The sequence below is a fragment of the Triturus cristatus genome, chromosome 2_2 (genome assembly GCF_964204655.1).
Source record: "Triturus cristatus chromosome 2_2, aTriCri1.1, whole genome shotgun sequence".
NCBI lineage: Eukaryota > Metazoa > Chordata > Amphibia > Caudata > Salamandridae > Triturus > Triturus cristatus.
This window is the reverse complement of record NC_140582.1, coordinates 422384588-422401368: the sequence shown is the minus strand read 5'-3', so window position 1 is coordinate 422401368 and position 16781 is coordinate 422384588.

Below are 16781 nucleotides of genomic sequence, written 5' to 3'. Positions count from 1 at the left end.
TGCATAGTGCTTGGGTAGCACCTGGGTGATTGGATGAGTGCTGCATAGTGGCTGGGAGAATAGATGAATTCAAGGGCAGTACCTGAGTGATTGGATGACTGCTTAGGTGTGGCTGGATTACAGGACAAGTGAAACTGTTGTGCCTGGGAGATGGGATGAGTACATGAGTAGTAACTCAATGAATCTATCACTAGATTAGTGATTTGACACACGTAATATATCTCGACCTCCAACCACTGTGAAAAAATAGAAACAGACAAAAATGTATTAGAATTTCATTTCAAACATTAGGCAACCAAACAACATAAAACGTTTATTCAACATAGAGAAAGGTTTTACTGTTTTTTCTGTTTTCACCTTTCATACTTGCTCACTTTCAACAGTGCTTTGTAGGAAGACTCATCATGAAACAGTGAGAAAATAAAATCAATGGATTTTAAAAATAAAACAAATGTGCACAGGAGATCATTACAACTATGCCATACTGTTCACTGCACTCACTACAAGTTTAATACAGGCTTGTGATAGGTTACTACCTTAATGAAAACAACTATATGTTAAAACTCTTTCTGATATTTTTATATCTGGTACAAAATGTCCAGCAATTATGAAGCAGTCTTAATTGTTGCATATCCCTTTGTAAACCTCATCACTGTTAGGCCAAATTATCTCTAAAATGTTCTTAGTCCATGTATGAAATATATAACTCATAGTACTACGTATCAGTTGCTGACTTTTTTTAATGGTGAAGAGACTTTTCACATGCAACCTAAGGCTACTGGTATTATAGTAACTCTGTTTAATTTTTAACTGTAGTAACACAATGTAGTCTTAAAATATTTATTAAATTCCTTTCACTCAGTAAAAAGGAGTCCTTCATTTCTAACAGCCTGCTGTAGACAATACCTCCAATAGGCCGAATAATGTCTCAGAAACACATAGGTGCCGATCACGATCCTGCAAAAACGGGTACGAACCGTCGGACGGAGCACAATCTCCGCCCGACGCGTACCCGGTCGTCAATTTTCACAAACAAGGAATTACGATTCGCACGGGTACACCATTACCGTACGAATCGTAAAAAAGCCCGACCGAACAAAAAAACACCTACCAATGCGATCCGGGAAAGCGCCGACCTGACGTCGGGACGCTCGCAGCCAGCCATTCACGACCCAGGAATCACGATTCGCACCGACGTCACCCCGCACGGTGAATATTTTGCGGCAGCCAAAAACTGCCGGGAAATCAGGACGACGCGAACAAGGACCACCAGTACGCGACGGACAGACGACGACGCGAACAAGGAGGACCAGTACGTGACGGACACACAGGACGACGCCACCAAGGAGGACCCGTACGCGACAGGACGACGCGATCAAGGAGGACCCGGACGCGACAGGACGATGCGAGCAAGGAGTACCAGTACGCGACGGACAGACATGGACCCGAACCTACGAGTCATCCCTGCCCTCATAGCAGTATACCTCCTCTACAGGTTACGACGCAGACGCCGCAGAAGGTCAGAATAACTAAGGGAGGGGGGAAAGTGGGGTGGGGTGGGGGTGGCACGACCAGGGCAGGCCACAAAACAACCACATAAGTCACACACCACACATGGCCTGGACATACCTGACTCCCATGCCCTGGTCACCACGAGGGGGTGGGGGCGTGTCCTGATAAGCCAGCGACCGCCACAACGGAAGTCCATCACCACGCGAACCGGCAACACAACCAGACAGGTACGTCCCGTACCCACGCCTGAAGAGCGTGGGTACGAGTCAGACCACGCCCACACACGTCACCCCAACAATGGCGGGACGGATCGCACCCACGTGGCAAAGGCCTGGGTACGGGCCGCACAAACATCACATAGCGTGGGGACGGATATGTACGGACCCTACCCCCACCCCGTATGCAAGGAGCGTACCCCCCAGCCCAACAGTGCAAGTACGACCCGTACCCCCACCCGCGTATGCAAGGAGCGTACCCCCCATGCCAACAGTGTTAGTACGACCCGTACCCCCACCCGCGGACGTACGGAGCGTACCCCCACCCCAACAGTGTAAGTTCGACCCGTACCCTCACCCGCGTATGCATGGAGCGTACCCCCCATGCCAACAGTGTAAGTACGACTCGAACCCCCACCCGCGGACTCACGGACCGTACCCCCACCCCAACAGTGTAAGTACGACCCGTACCCCCACCCGCGAATGCAAGGAGCGTACCCCCCAGCCCAACAGCGTAAGTTCAACCCGTACCCTCACCCGCGAATGCAAGGAGCGTACCCCCCAGCCCAACAGTGTAAGTATGACCCGTACCCCCACCCGCGAATGCAAGGAGCGTAGCCCCCAGCCCAACAGCGTAAGTACGACCCGTACCCCCACCCGCGAATGCAAGGAGCGTACCCCCCAGCCCAACAGTGTAAGTACGACCCGTACCCCCACCCGCGTATGCAAGGAGCGTACCCCCCAGCCCAACAGCGTAAGTACGACCCGTACCCCCACCCGCGAATGCAAGGAGCGTACCCCCAGCCCAACAGCGTAAGTACGACCCGTACCCCCACCCGCGAATGCAAGGAGCGTACCCCCCAGCCCAACAGTGTAAGTACGACCTGTACCCCCACCCGCGAATGCAAGGAGCGTACCCCCCAGCCCAACAGTGTAAGTACGACCCGTACCCCCACCCGCGTATGCAAGGAGCGTACCCCCATGCCAACAGTGTAAGTACGACCCGTACCCCCACCCGCGGACGTACGGAGCGTACCCCCACCCCAACAGTGTAAGTACGACCCGTACCCCCACCCGCGTATGCAAGGAGCGTACCCCCCAGCCCAACAGTGTAAGTACGACCCGTACCCCCACCCGCGTATGCAAGGAGCGTACCCCCCAGCCCAACAGTGTAAGTACGACCCGTACCCCCACCCGCGGACGTACGGAGCGTACCCCCACCCCAACAGTGTAAGTACGACCCGTACCCCCACCCGCGTATGCAAGGAGCGTACCCCCATGCCAACAGTGTAAGTACGACCCGTACCCCCACCCGCGTATGCAAGGAGCGTACCCCCCAACCCAACAGTGTAAGTACGACCCGTACCCCCACCCGCGGACGTACGGAGCGTACCCCCACCCCAACAGTGTAAGTTCGACCCGTACCCTCACCCGCGTATGCATGGAGCGTACCCCCACCACACCAGTGTAAGTAGACTCGTACCCTCACCTCGAATGCATTGAGCGTACCCCCACCGTGTATGTGCCAAGCGTACATATCCTGAAATCGGAGGTGTGTGTGCAGAGTCCACCCAGCAGTGCCCTGAGACAGGAGGGGTGGTTGCCTATCACTCCCAGCAGTGCCCTGAGACAGGAGGGGTGGGTGCCTATCACTCCCAGCAGTGCCCTGAGACAGGAGGGGTGGGTGCCTATCACTCCCAGCAGTGCCCTGAGACAGGAGGGGTGGGTGTGGAGTCCTCCCAGCTGTGCCCAGAGACAGGAGGGGTGGGTGTGGAGTCCTCCCAGCAGTGCCCTGAGACAGGAGGGGTGTGTGCAGAGTCCTCCCAGCAGTGCCCTGAGACAGGAGGGGTGGGTGTGGAGTCCTCCCAGCTGTGCCCAGAGACAGGAGGGGTGGGTGCCTATCACTCCCAGCAGTGCCCTGAGACAGGAGGGGTGGGTGCCTATCACTCCCAGCAGTGCCCTGAGACAGGAGGGGTGGGTGCCTATCACTCCCAGCAGTGCCCTGAGACAGGAGGGGTGGGTGTGGAGTCCTCCCAGCTGTGCCCAGAGACAGGAGGGGTGGGTGTGGAGTCCTCCCAGCTGTGCCCAGAGACAGGAGGGGTGGGTGTGGAGTCCTCCCAGCAGTGCCCTGAGACAGGAGGGGTGTGTGCAGAGTCCACCCAGCAGTGCCCTGAGACAGGAGGGGTGGTTGCCTATCACTCCCAGCAGTGCCCTGAGACAGGAGGGGTGGGTGCCTATCACTCCCAGCAGTGCCCTGAGACAGGAGGGGTGGGTGTGGAGTCCTCCCAGCTGTGCCCAGAGACAGGAGGGGTGGGTGTGGAGTCCTCCCAGCAGTGCCCTGAGACAGGAGGGGTGTGTGCAGAGTCCACCCAGCAGTGCCCTGAGACAGGAGGGGTGGTTGCCTATCACTCCCAGCAGTGCCCTGAGACAGGAGGGGTGGGTGCCTATCACTCCCAGCAGTGCCCTGAGACAGGAGGGGTGGGTGTGGAGTCCTCCCACCAGTGCCCTGAGACAGGAGGGGTGTAACACATGTGTGTGAGGCCAGAATTATCCACATGCATACTGGCTACAAGGGAACATGTCTCCATGAACTCATGTCAACAGACTCCACACACAAGTACAGTGATCATCAAGGATGCCACGATTGTTGCAGGTGGAGACATGGCCCTGCATGCATGGCCAAAGTAGAAGGGCTCCGTCACACACACAGCTCATGTAGACACAGCTCTGCGCTAAACATTGGGAACACCCTGCAGGGAAGAAAGCTGGGTACACAGAGGAAGGAATACACCCTGGGACAAGTGCACCATGCAGTAACTGCATACATGAACAAAGAAAGTTAGCCAACACCTTGTGATGGCACACAGATCCCAGGGTCCCACCAATGAGCAGTACACTACTACATATCCCACACACCCAAACCCTTACACACCACCAAAAACCATGTAGCAGCCCCACCAACACCAATACCAGCATAGCAGTAGTGTGATAATGAAAACAAAATTAAGCTTTATTCAGCATGAGCACAATGTCCGTGGATCGCAGGCAGTTCAATCTTCACAAAGCCCATAGGACAGTCAATGATTCTCAGCTGGATGGGGGACACAGTGGGATGCGTGTCCCCTACCTTGCCTGCACAGTCAAATGGCATCGTCTTCCACACTGGTGAGGGCATCAGGGGGGGTGGAAGCAACAGGCACCGCAGGGACAACAGGGCAAAGGGGCGGCGTTGTGGGTGCAGGGATGGAGGACTCCACCACAGGGGGTGGGTCAGTGCCAAAGGCGGAGGCCAGGATGGCACTACACACCTTTGCAAGGTCCTCCAGGGAGTCCCCTGCACCCGAAGGGACCTCAGGCCCCAAGGAGGGGGGGGGTCAGAGGGATGGGTCGCAGCGCCACCGGGGGAGGGTGGAGACAGGGGGGGAGACTCAACCACCCTGACCGGGGACCTCCTTGACCGCTTGCGTGGTGGTGTAACTGTGGGGCTCAGGGACAGAGCGGCCATGAAGGAGTCCTTGGGGGAGATGTGGCCAGGAGAGCTGAGGGGAGGGGATTTGGAGGGAGTGGACTGGGTGGAATGCGGACTCCCACTATGGCTGCGTGTCACACGTTTGCCCCCGACCCAGTGGGTGTGCCTACCTCACCCTGTGTGTGCGTGTCAGGAGGAGTGCGGTGGACCTTCCCTGCTGGTGTGGTGCCCGTGTCCGTTGATGTGGGTGCATGCCGACGTCTGGGTGTACGTGGGACAGGCATGGGAGTGGGAAGTGTGGATGGGGCAGGGGTAGGTGGGGGGAGGTCGTGCTGCAGGAGACCCACTGCTGCAGTCAGTGTGGAGTCGATGGACCTCAGCAAGTTGCGTTGGTCAGCCTGCGATGAATGAATGCCCTCCAAGAAAGCCTCGATGTTGGTGAGGGTTTTGCCGTGGGCATGGAGGACATTAAGGATCGCAGCCTGACCAACCTGCAGTTGCCGCTGGATGTCCACAGACTCTGCATTGGCGGCAGCAGTGGAGACAGGGGCAGGGGGTGCGGTGCCTGGCAGGAAGGAGACATGCTGTGACCGGGCACGCTGGGAAGGGACACGAGCAAGTGGGAGGCGGCTGGTGGGAACTGAGGGGGCGGTGCGAGGTGTTGTTCCGCTGTCAGCTGCTGGTGCAGCCACCGCCCACTCGGAGACATCCTCCTCGGACCTGTCAGCTTCGTATTCTGACGTGCCAGTCGACAGGTCCTCGGCCGCACTATCCTCCACCTCTGTCCCACTCGATGTGCCAGCCCCGATGTCACGGCTGGCACTGGTGCTCGGTCCCTCCGCCTTGCCTGTGTCCATGTCTCCCTCTGTGTCCCCCGACGATGCTGTGGGCAGGGTGGAGAGACAGAAATTAATCAGACAGCTGTACACATCAGTCACATGAGTACAATCGACATAGGTAACACTGCATAGCCTGAAAAGGAAGATCCCTAACATCTACTAAACAAGGTACCGATGTAGGGCATGAAACACACAGTTGGTTGAGCCACCATGCCACTGAAATACCATGGAGAGCATGAGACAATAGCTAAACACAGGAAACGGAGTCTGACATAGCACCCAGGCCCTGGGGATAATCCTGCACTGCATCTGCACCACACAGCGTTGGCGAAAATACCGATGACCAGGGACCATATCCATGAACTTGAGACACATGCTGCATAGGTAATGCTGAAAACATGCCCAACGTCACTGCACATTGCGTGTGTGTCCAGACACATCACACACTGCCCAGACCCAGCAAGTAGAAATCAGGATTTGACACATAGGCATTGCCCGCACCAACAAGACCCTACACGAGGCAAATTGTTGAGACACAGGTGGCACCAACATCTCATAGTCTGGCTGATACACACAGGGGCAGGCAAAAAGCAAGAGTGTACGCCACACAGCCAAGGTGCGCCTGTACAAATAATGAGGTACCAGTGCCCATCCTCAGATGAGTATAACAAGACACACAGGCACTGGCAACTGTGAGTATGTAGAAGGACAATCAGGTCAGGCTGCACAGTGGACACCTGTACAAAATAGCACGTCTATATACATGGTGACAGGGGACAATGGCACAGAGCACAACCTACGCTGTAGACACTGAGATTGTCCACGTTTATGATGACACATACACCACTGAGGAAAAGGTGCCCCAGGGGACAGTAGTGGGCACGCAACTACATGCTACTGAATGGTAATGACTGCAACACACGTCACCATCCCTGCACTATGTGTATCGCACACTCATGCACATCATGTCACAGGCCACTACATAGGACATGCGCGCTGTAAGGCATGACACATGAGAGACCAACTCCCATGTCTGGAGTCAGCATCAGTGCCAACTGACATGGAACCCACATGCAGTGAACTTGACAGTGCACAGGCAAGGTCCCACAACCTGTTACACACCACCCCCACACATGATGCTACAGTCATTGTTCTCGTGGACAAAGCGCCAGCCTACATCACCTTGTGAAGGAGTGACTACACACAGACCAGGGAACACATTGCAAGGAGGGGAAGGGTGGCAGGGGCACAGCGCTATACTGGGGCAAACAGGATCTGCACAGCACCTTTAAACCCTGCCAGTTAATTCATGCTACTGTGCCCTTACAAATGCCGGTGACACACAACGAACACACATGTACCTACCCCCTTCCGGCTGCTGCATCGCCTGTAAGCGCCTCTCCAGGTCTGGAAAGACCACCGGCAGCACACGCCTGTGGAGGTGGCTCAGACGGCGGCGGCCGCGGTTCTTGTGGCTCTCAGGTGAGTCCCCCAGCAGGAGCCGTGCAATCCTCCGCGTCCAGCACCGGATATCCTGCCAGCGTTTTCTCACCTGGGGCAGGCTCCGCCTCCGACCATCCACACCCCTCATGGCACTGACGGCGGTCAGCCAGATCTGCTCCTTGGCAGTGGCGCCTACCTGTGAGGAGGAACAAGTGACACCACATCAATACACCAGCCACATGTCACAGAGAGACATATGGGTACAAATTAGCTGGTTACAACAAGGCATGTCATGCAGCCAACGCATTGCACCTTTGTCATAGGGACATCATCCCCTGGTGAGGGAAAAAGCAGTACGTGCCACAGTGGGTACACAGGTGGAATGATGGCAATGTCACAATCAATGATCAAGGCTCACACTGTGCATCACACCCACCCCTCCTGTCTCAGGGCACTGCTGTGAGTGATAGGCCCCCACCCCTCCTGTCTCAGGGCACTGCTGTGAGTGATAGGCCCCCACCCCTCCTGTCTCAGGGCACTGCTGTGAGTGATAGGCCCCCACCCCTCCTGTCTCAGGGCACTGCTGGGAGTGATAGGCCCCCACCCCTCCTGTCTCAGGGCACTGCTGGGAGTGATAGGCCCCCACCCCTCCTGTCTCAGGGCACTGCTGTGAGTGATAGGCCCCCACCCCTCCTGTCTCAGGGCACTGCTGTGAGTGATAGGCCCCCACCCCTCCTGTCTCAGGGCACTGCTGTGAGTGATAGGCCCCCACCCCTCCTTTCTCAGGGCACTGCTGTGAGTGATAGGCCCCCACCCCTCCTGTCTCAGGGCACTGCTGTGAGTGATAGGCAACCACCCCTCCTGTCTCAGGGCACTGCTGGGAGTGATAGGCCCCCACCCCTCCTGTCTCAGGGCACTGCTGGGAGTGATAGGCCCCCACCCCTCCTGTCTCAGGGCACTGCTGGGAGACATCAGGCACCCCCCCCCGGGACCCCTCCGACAGTACATGGCATGTGTGTTACACCTGGACGCAATGGCAGAAGTCACAGTCACAACATAGGGACAGTCTGTGGCAGTGGCCTATGCACTCACCTGATACCCTGGTCGCCCATACAGCATGGAGTACTGTGGGAGGATCACATCCAGCAGAGCCATGTTCTCCTCCAGGGTGAATGGCTGTGTCCTCTCCACAGCCCTTGACATGGTTCCAGGGAATCAGTAGCAGCAGCTGGGTCGACGAATGCAAAGATGTGCAGGCAAGTGCTCCCTCATGGGACCTGGCTGCCTTATATGTGCCCTTCTGCCCAGTCTCATGCACAGGAGTACAGAGTGATTGGTCACTCACATTTGCATCCTATGTTTCCACCAATCCCTTCAAACCTAGCAGTCTGTGGGTTCTCTATCGGTTTCATTCTCCTGCATGATGTCAGCCCCACAAACACATTGCAACAAAGTAGAAGAATTCCAACTGACTTCTGCTGTGCACCTTCCAGAACAATTTCGAATTTTGAACTTGGTCTCCATGACAACCAGCATGCATGTAGGCCTTAATACTTGTCCCCTATGTAATTTGGAGCATCACACACAGGTACGGTGCGTTTCGGGGCCCTAGGGCACCCGAAATGCATGGCAACGGCCCGTACATGCATGCCTACGCTCTCCATCACTATGGGTCTGCACGCGTATGCGTACCCGTAGTGTTACGGACCGTACACACGCATGTACGCTCTCTATCACTATGGGTCTGCACGCGTATGCGTACCCGTAGTGTTACGGACCGTACACACGCATGTACGCTCTATATCACTATGGGTCTGCACGCGTATGCGTACTCCTAGTGATAGTGAGCGTACATGCGAGTGTACGGTCCGTACCACTACGGGTACGCATACGCGTGCAGACCCATAGTGATAGTGAGCGTACATGCGTGTGTACGGTCCGTACCACTACGGGTACGCATACGCGTGCAGACCCATAGTGATAGTGAGCGTACATGCGTGTGTACGGTCCGTACCACTACGGGTACGCATACGCGTGCAGACCCATAGTGATAGTGAGCGTACATGCGTGTGTACGGTCCGTACCACTACGGGTACGCATACGCGTGCAGACCCATAGTGATAGTGAGCGTACATGCGTGTGTACGGTCCGTACCACTACGGGTACGCATACGCGTGCAGACCCATAGTGATAGGGCCGTACACACGCATCTACGCTCACTATCACTATGGGTCTGCACGTGTATGCGTACCCGTAGTGGTACGGAACGTACACACGCATCTACGCTCACTATCACTATGGGTCTGCACGCGTATGCGTACCCGTAGTGCTACGGACCGTACAAATGCCTGTACGCTCGCCATCACGATGGGTACACATACGGCAGCACTCTCACAGTGATTTGGGAACATGCACAGGCCCTCTCAGCAGCAGTACGGCGGTTTTTACACATCACTGTGGTGATAGGCGACACACATGTAGGAATAGGGCGGACATACTTGTCCATGGATGGACATACTTGTCCAGGAATGGACATCAAGGCATCGTCTGTGCATTACTACATGTGTGGGGCACAGGTGTCACAGGCTGTGATGTGGAACATGCCTCCTGAGTGGAGAAGGCACCAGATGTATGATGAGATGTGTACATGTGTACTGTGTGAGGGTGCAATGTGTGCCAGGCATGCCCTTGACTCCTTTGACATGTGTGCATGTGGGACTGCGCACTTGGGGTGAGCGTCACTGGCATGGCACGGACACCAACACATGGAAGTGTCCCATGATGCCCGGTACAGGGGTCATGACACATGACTTGTCACTACCCACAGTGCACAATGTGACTATGTCATATATGTGTCCGGGATTTACATCAGGTTGATGTTGTAGCACCCTCAAAAGCTGCAGCCGTTGCAGCAACCAACATGTGGCTGTGTGTAGATTGTCATTGCACACTGTTCCCAACACCATGCCACATGTGTTATCGGATGTGAGGTGCACATGTATGCATGGGACACGGAGTAGCGTGACAAGGCCATGTCAGCAAACTCACAAGGAATGTGTGGTGAGTCATGACATGTGCACCTTCATGGCAAGGTGTGTGGGCTGGACTAGTGTAATGTCATGTGACCTGTGGCTCCAGTGTTCCGCTACCAGTCTCTGCAATCGGCATCACACTTCTGCTGATGTGTGGGTGTATGTCACTCCTGTCTTGCGTCGGGCAGTGCACTTGCACTGGGACACAGCTATTTCCATGGCGTGGCATGGGGAGGTTCTCAATCACCGTGTGTAGCTGGGTCTTGGAAGGAGTGTCACCTTGCATCCATACGTGTCCTGGGCATGTAGCACATGCCTGACTCCCTATGTGGCATGTGTGTATTGCCAGATTTACATGTGCTCAGTAGACATGAGTTGTTCTCGTAGTGCACTCACTCTTCCTTGTCACTTCCAAATTACTGCAGAGCGCCTCCTGTTGCCCGAAGAATTCCAGACTTGGCTACCATGCAGGAGAATGACAGGATCCGGCTCTACCGCTTCACCCAACCGTTGATTCTGGAGCTGACGGCGAGACTGGCACCACACCTGCAACCGCAGCACAGGTATCCTACGGCACTGACACCCAAGCTGAAGGTAATGGCTGCCCTACATTTTCTGGCCACGGGTACCTTCCAAAATACCATAGCTCATGTTGGTGGCATGTCCCAGAGCATGTTCAGCGGTGTGCTGCATGATTTCTTGGAGGCCATGTTGATTCACCTGGATGACTTCATCAAGTTCCCAACCCCTGAACAGATGACTGAGGTCAAGCGTGGATTCTATGCCCTGGGAGGGATGCCCCATGTCATTGGGTCCATAGATGGGACACATGTAGGTTTGGTACCACCACATGCACGGGAGGTGGCGTACCGCAATCGGAAGCACTACCACTCCATCAATGCCCTTGTGGTGTGTCTGTCCAATATGGTGATTTCACATGTCTGTGCTCGTTTCCCAGGATCAGCACACGATGCCTACATCATGAGGCGTAGCGGGATGCCTGATATGATGATGCAGCTGCGCAACGAACGGGCATGTGTTGTTGGTGGGTACAGTCTGTCTGTCCTGTATTCTGTATAGCCGACCAGCACGACCGCTACACCAGTTCTAACGATGTCCATGTGCTTCCCATGTAGGGGACGCTGGATATCCCAACATGCCTTGGCTGCTGACACCTCTCCGCAACCCCATCACTCCGGCCCAGCTCCGCTATAACACCGCCCATGGCCGGACAAGGCGAGTGATAGAGAGGACGTTTGGCATGCTGAAGAGCCGATTCCGGTGCCTCCACAAGACCGGCGGTGCACTCCCTTATGCCCCGGCGAAGGTCTGCAAGATCTTCATGGTCTGCTGCATGCTGCACAACATGGCAGTTGAAAGAGCTGTGCCACTCATCCTGAATCAACATGACGAGGACCATCCACCCGTGGAGGACGAAGGGCTTGGCAATGGGGCTAGTGATGTGGAGGATGTGGAGCCGCAAGAGGACATCCGGACTCGGCTCATACGCGACTTCTTTGCTTAGTGGTGAGTACCAGGGTCTGAGTGTGCACGCATTGGTCCCCGTGTGGCATGCGTTGTGATGTGTGTCTCCACCTGCATGTATGGCACGTGGGTCAGAGGTGTGTGTGGGTGTGTCACTGGAGTGATGGTGGCAGTGATGGTAGTATTTCCCCAGTCATAATTGTGACCTAGCATGTTGTCATCCATACATGTGTCGAGTAACAGCACATGCAAGTGGCTGTGCTTTTTGTGGCTGACTTCTTGTGTGTCTCTCTTCCCCAGGTACCTGCGCATGCCGTTTGCTGGTTGCATTGTTGTGGCACTGCTATTCCTCATGGACATGACATCGTGGGCTGACTCAGCGTTACAGGCACGGACACGTTTGGAAGTCTCCATGGGGTAAGGGATGCATCTGGGGTGTATTGGGTGTGGCAGTTGTTCACGATGTGTGCACACTGCCCCGGTCGGGGTTTGGTTCCTCTGCAGACATGTGGCATCCCCATGGGACACGACATGCAGCTGGGTACACCTGTGTGACACTGCCCTCGGACACATACGGTTAACATTGTCTTGACATGGCGTGGGACTTCCACATCAGTGGATGTATGGTGTATGGCAGGCTCTCCGTGAGCAGCTGTGGGTGTTTAGCTGTTAGCCGACGCTTGTGTGCCAGTTCCATGGCTATCACGCATTTGTGCTGCAGAAGGGGGGTGCCAGTGTTGGAGCCACATGTTACTTCACAAGATGTGTTCATGTGTACTTCAAGTTGCCTCTGCAATCCCAAAAACATGACTAATAAAGGTGTCCCTATGCCTCCAAGGTGCCTCTTCTCAGTCAATGCTGGTGTGTTGGCACGGTGCATCCTGCATGTCTGGCATGGTATTCCCTGATTGTGGCTATGTGTCAATGTGTCGAGTGGCAAGATGCAAGCTGTGTGTGTGTGCTGAGACTGTGTATTGGGCATGATGTCCATGACTGTGTGGGTATTGTGACATGTGCCATCCCCATGCATCCAACGTTGTCCATGACCCCATTCTCTGCATCCACCGGACTCAAGCTTGCAGGACATGGTTCTGCCACCTGTCTACACATACCTGGGTGCCCCCCAGGACACGGGCCAGGATCCCTGACCTCTGCGCATGACTGTTGCTGTACTCAATGTGTCTGTCAGCACGGTTGTTCGGCCACCCCCTCAGCTGGTTCTGACCATCACGGGTGTGTATGGTGCTCCATGTCTGTCTTGCCTAATAAACTGTGACCCATGTGTCCTGTGCCAGACTCAGGCCCCAGGGTGTGGATGGTTGAAGTGAACAGATGACTCAGGCATGTTTAGACTGTACAAGACACATGTTAGGTAATAATGCTACCAGCAGGCATCTACTCTTAATAGTGTGATTTATTATTGGGGGGGGGGGCAAAGTGAGGGGCTTTCCGGGATTAAGGAATCCAAAGTTCAGTAGGGGAGTTGGTGTCCTTGCCATTGGAAATCCTCAGAGTCCATGCCACAGTCTTTGTCAACATTGGTCAGCCAGTGACCAGCAGGGCCATGTGGCAGAGAATGTCTCTTGATGCTGTGATGCTGTTGCTCCAGTGGGCCAGGTGCCAGGCCAGGTGTCCTGGGAGATGGTGATGTAGCAGCCACCCTCACGGTCCTTTCCGTGGACGACCCGGCTTCCTGCGGGGAACCTCAGCAGCAGGCCGTGACGACGTCTGGGATGCTCCGTCGGATGTTTCCTCCTCCTCCTCATGATCCCTCCCTGTGGGTGGTGATGTTCTCCGCCTTCTGGCACAGGGAGGGTCGGCCATGGTGTCGGCCATCCGACGGAGTTCAGCGTGAATCCCCTGGGACGCCGTCACTTGCTCAGCCTGTCTGTCCTCCATCCTCCGTTGGTGTACCTGTAGACAGGCTATTAGCTCCGCATGTTGCTGGGCCTGCTGGACCTTGATCCCCTCGAGGACGGACACAACCTGGGCCATGCCCGTGGTGTCCTGCCGGTATGAGTCCAGGATGTTACGGACATGGGAAAATACCGGATCTCCAGCCAACTGGTCAGGCTCGCGCCTCCGCCGTCCTCCACTCCCACCACCCCTGCCCACTTGCGTCTGGCCTGCACTTGTGGGAACATCGGGTCTCCGGGACCCCTGAGGGGTGGCATTGGCGTTGTCGCCTGCCTCCTCCTGGGTGCCCGGGACACCGTGTCCCTCCTGGCGAGCCTGGCTGCATTGTGGTGTTGGGGCAGGGATCCTGGGTGTCTCCTGGGATGTGGCAGGAGTGGGGGTGGTGGTTGGCACGGTTGTACCTGACGCAGGTGCTGCAGGTGGTTGGACACCAGAGGGGCCAGGTCGGTCGGGGTCGTCCGCAGAGTGGTGAGAGTGGTCGCTGCCGGTGGGATCGGTCTCCTGCAGATCCGGGTCCTGTGAGTGTTCCCCCCCAGTGTTGGGGGGTGCAGCACGACGTTGACCTGTGTGTGAGAGAGAAAATGTTAATTTTGATCCATGCAACATCCATGTTTCATCCGTTACAAAGTTGGCACATTTCCTCTTGGAATTAGGATCTGTCTTGCATTCCACTCACAGTGCACTTGTGCATGGGTGTGTCCCTTGGGCACCAATTTGGCCCCTTTAACTATGTGTGGCACAGTCTTACTTGCTGCGTCAAGTGTGACTGCAGTCAGCAGTGGAGTGTGCATGTGTGGCGAGCCATGCATTTGCGCCTTCCTTGTAGCACTGTACATGTGCACATGGAGTGGATCCACACACTTATATGATGCAGGTGGCTGTCCTTGTGCTCGTGTACAGGTTGTGACATGGCCCTGCGTTTTGCCATGATGAAGAGGGGGGGTTCTGGCACTGGCCACCCTTGTCTACATGCACGCAGTCCACCTGCTGACGAGCAGACATTCCCACACACCAAAGGACTGATTTGCTCTCCCTGTGTCTCCCTCCTTCTCTGTCCCCCTCTCCCTCCCTCTCTGTCCCCCTCTCCCTCCCTCTGTGTGTCAGCCTCCTCCCTCTGTCCATCTTCCTGTGTCTCCCTCCCTCTCTGTCCCCCTCTCCCTCCCTCTCTGTCCCCCTCTCCCTCCCTCTGTGTGTCAGCCTCCTCCCTCTGTCCGTCTCCCTCCCTCTCAGTCCCCCTCTCCCTCCCTCTGTGTCCCCCTCTCCCTCCCTCCGTGTGTCACCCTCTGTCACCTTGGCCCAGCTTCCTGGGCACACACTGTTAGCAGATCTTTGAGTGGCCCTTGGCCTGTTGATGTGAGTTTCTTTCTGATCTCCAGGCACCCATTTTGTCTGCTGTGTGTCTGTGCGCTGCTGCTGTGGTGGTGTGTGCTGCCACTCTTTCACAATGTTGGCTGTTCATTAGCTGCTGTCATGTGCAAAACAGTGCCTTCACCCCCATGTGTTGATGCAAGGCGTCCGCCATTTGCTGGCAAGTCATTCCTGTGTTGGGACACAGTGTTTGTCTGGCTGTGACCTAGGCCATATGGGCAGAGGGCATTGTTGTCTGCTTTGGAGTCGCACTATGTGATTCTTGGTGCCCAGCCTCCCGCCATCCGGGTTACCGTGTCATGTGTTGTTGTCTTCTGTGGCCTGTGACTTGACATTGTCCAGCTGGGTGCATGGGGCATGGTGGCAGCAGTGGCATGTGCCTGCTCATGGAGTGTGGTTGAGTCATGCGATGGCTTGTGGTGGTTGCGTGCCTGTTATTAATTTTGGTTGTGGTTGCAGTTCCCCCCATGTGAGGTGCGTTGTTTGTGTACTCACCCGGGTCTCGGAGTCCTTCTACTCCTTCAACTGCCTCCACCGGCAGTATGGCCATCACCCTCTCCTCCCAGGGATGGTACAGTACGGCTCTGCGGGAGGGCCCTCCTCCGGTGGCGTTGGCCTGGTCGTGTTCCTCCTGCCTCTTGGCTCTGACCCTCCTCCGCAGATCGTACCACCTGTTCTGGCAATCCTGCTTGGTCCTCCTGGTGTCCGCAACAGCATTCACAGCATCGACGATGGTCTGCCACATGGCTGTTTTGGCTGCCTGGCTGGTGCTTCTGACCAATGTTCCAAAGATCTGTGGCTCGACTCTGAGGATTTGATCAACAAGGACCTCCAACTCTCGGTGACTGAACTTTGGATTCTTGGTAGTGGGCATGGTGAGGGGTGTGGGTGGGGATGGTGTGGGTGTGGGGGGTGTGTGGATGTTGGGGGGGGTGTGGATGGTTGTGTGTGTGTGTGAATGTGATGAGAGGGTGTTTGTGAGGGTGGTCGTGTGAAGGTGTGCAAGTGTAAGATGTGGTGTAGCTTGTAGTCTGGTTCTGTGGTGTCTGGCAGCAGTGAGTCTGTTGCAAAGGCTCATGGTTTGTGTGTGTGGGCCCTTTTCATTGGTCCATGGGTGGGTGTGGCAGTGTTTGAATTTTGGGTGGGTGTGTTATAAGGAGTGGTGGTGTATTGGGCCTCTGTTTGTTTTTGACAGTTGCAGGTCAGTGATTGTGTTATTTTAGTGGTTGTTGGCCATGTTTAGTGGCTGTGTGCCTTTCGAATGGTGTATTCTTGTGTTGTTTTGTTTTGTCCTTGTTGTGTACGTGCGTTTTGAGCGTGTGTACGGTGTGTACATGGGCCATTTGGTTGTACGATTATGTCCTTGTGTGTGGCTTTGTATGACTCGTACATGCGGTTGTGATGTTGGGGCATGGGGTGCGCTCCGTACTTAGGAGGTTGTGTTGGGGGTGCGCCAGGAACGTACTGGGGTGTAGGTACACGGGGGGTATGACACGTACTG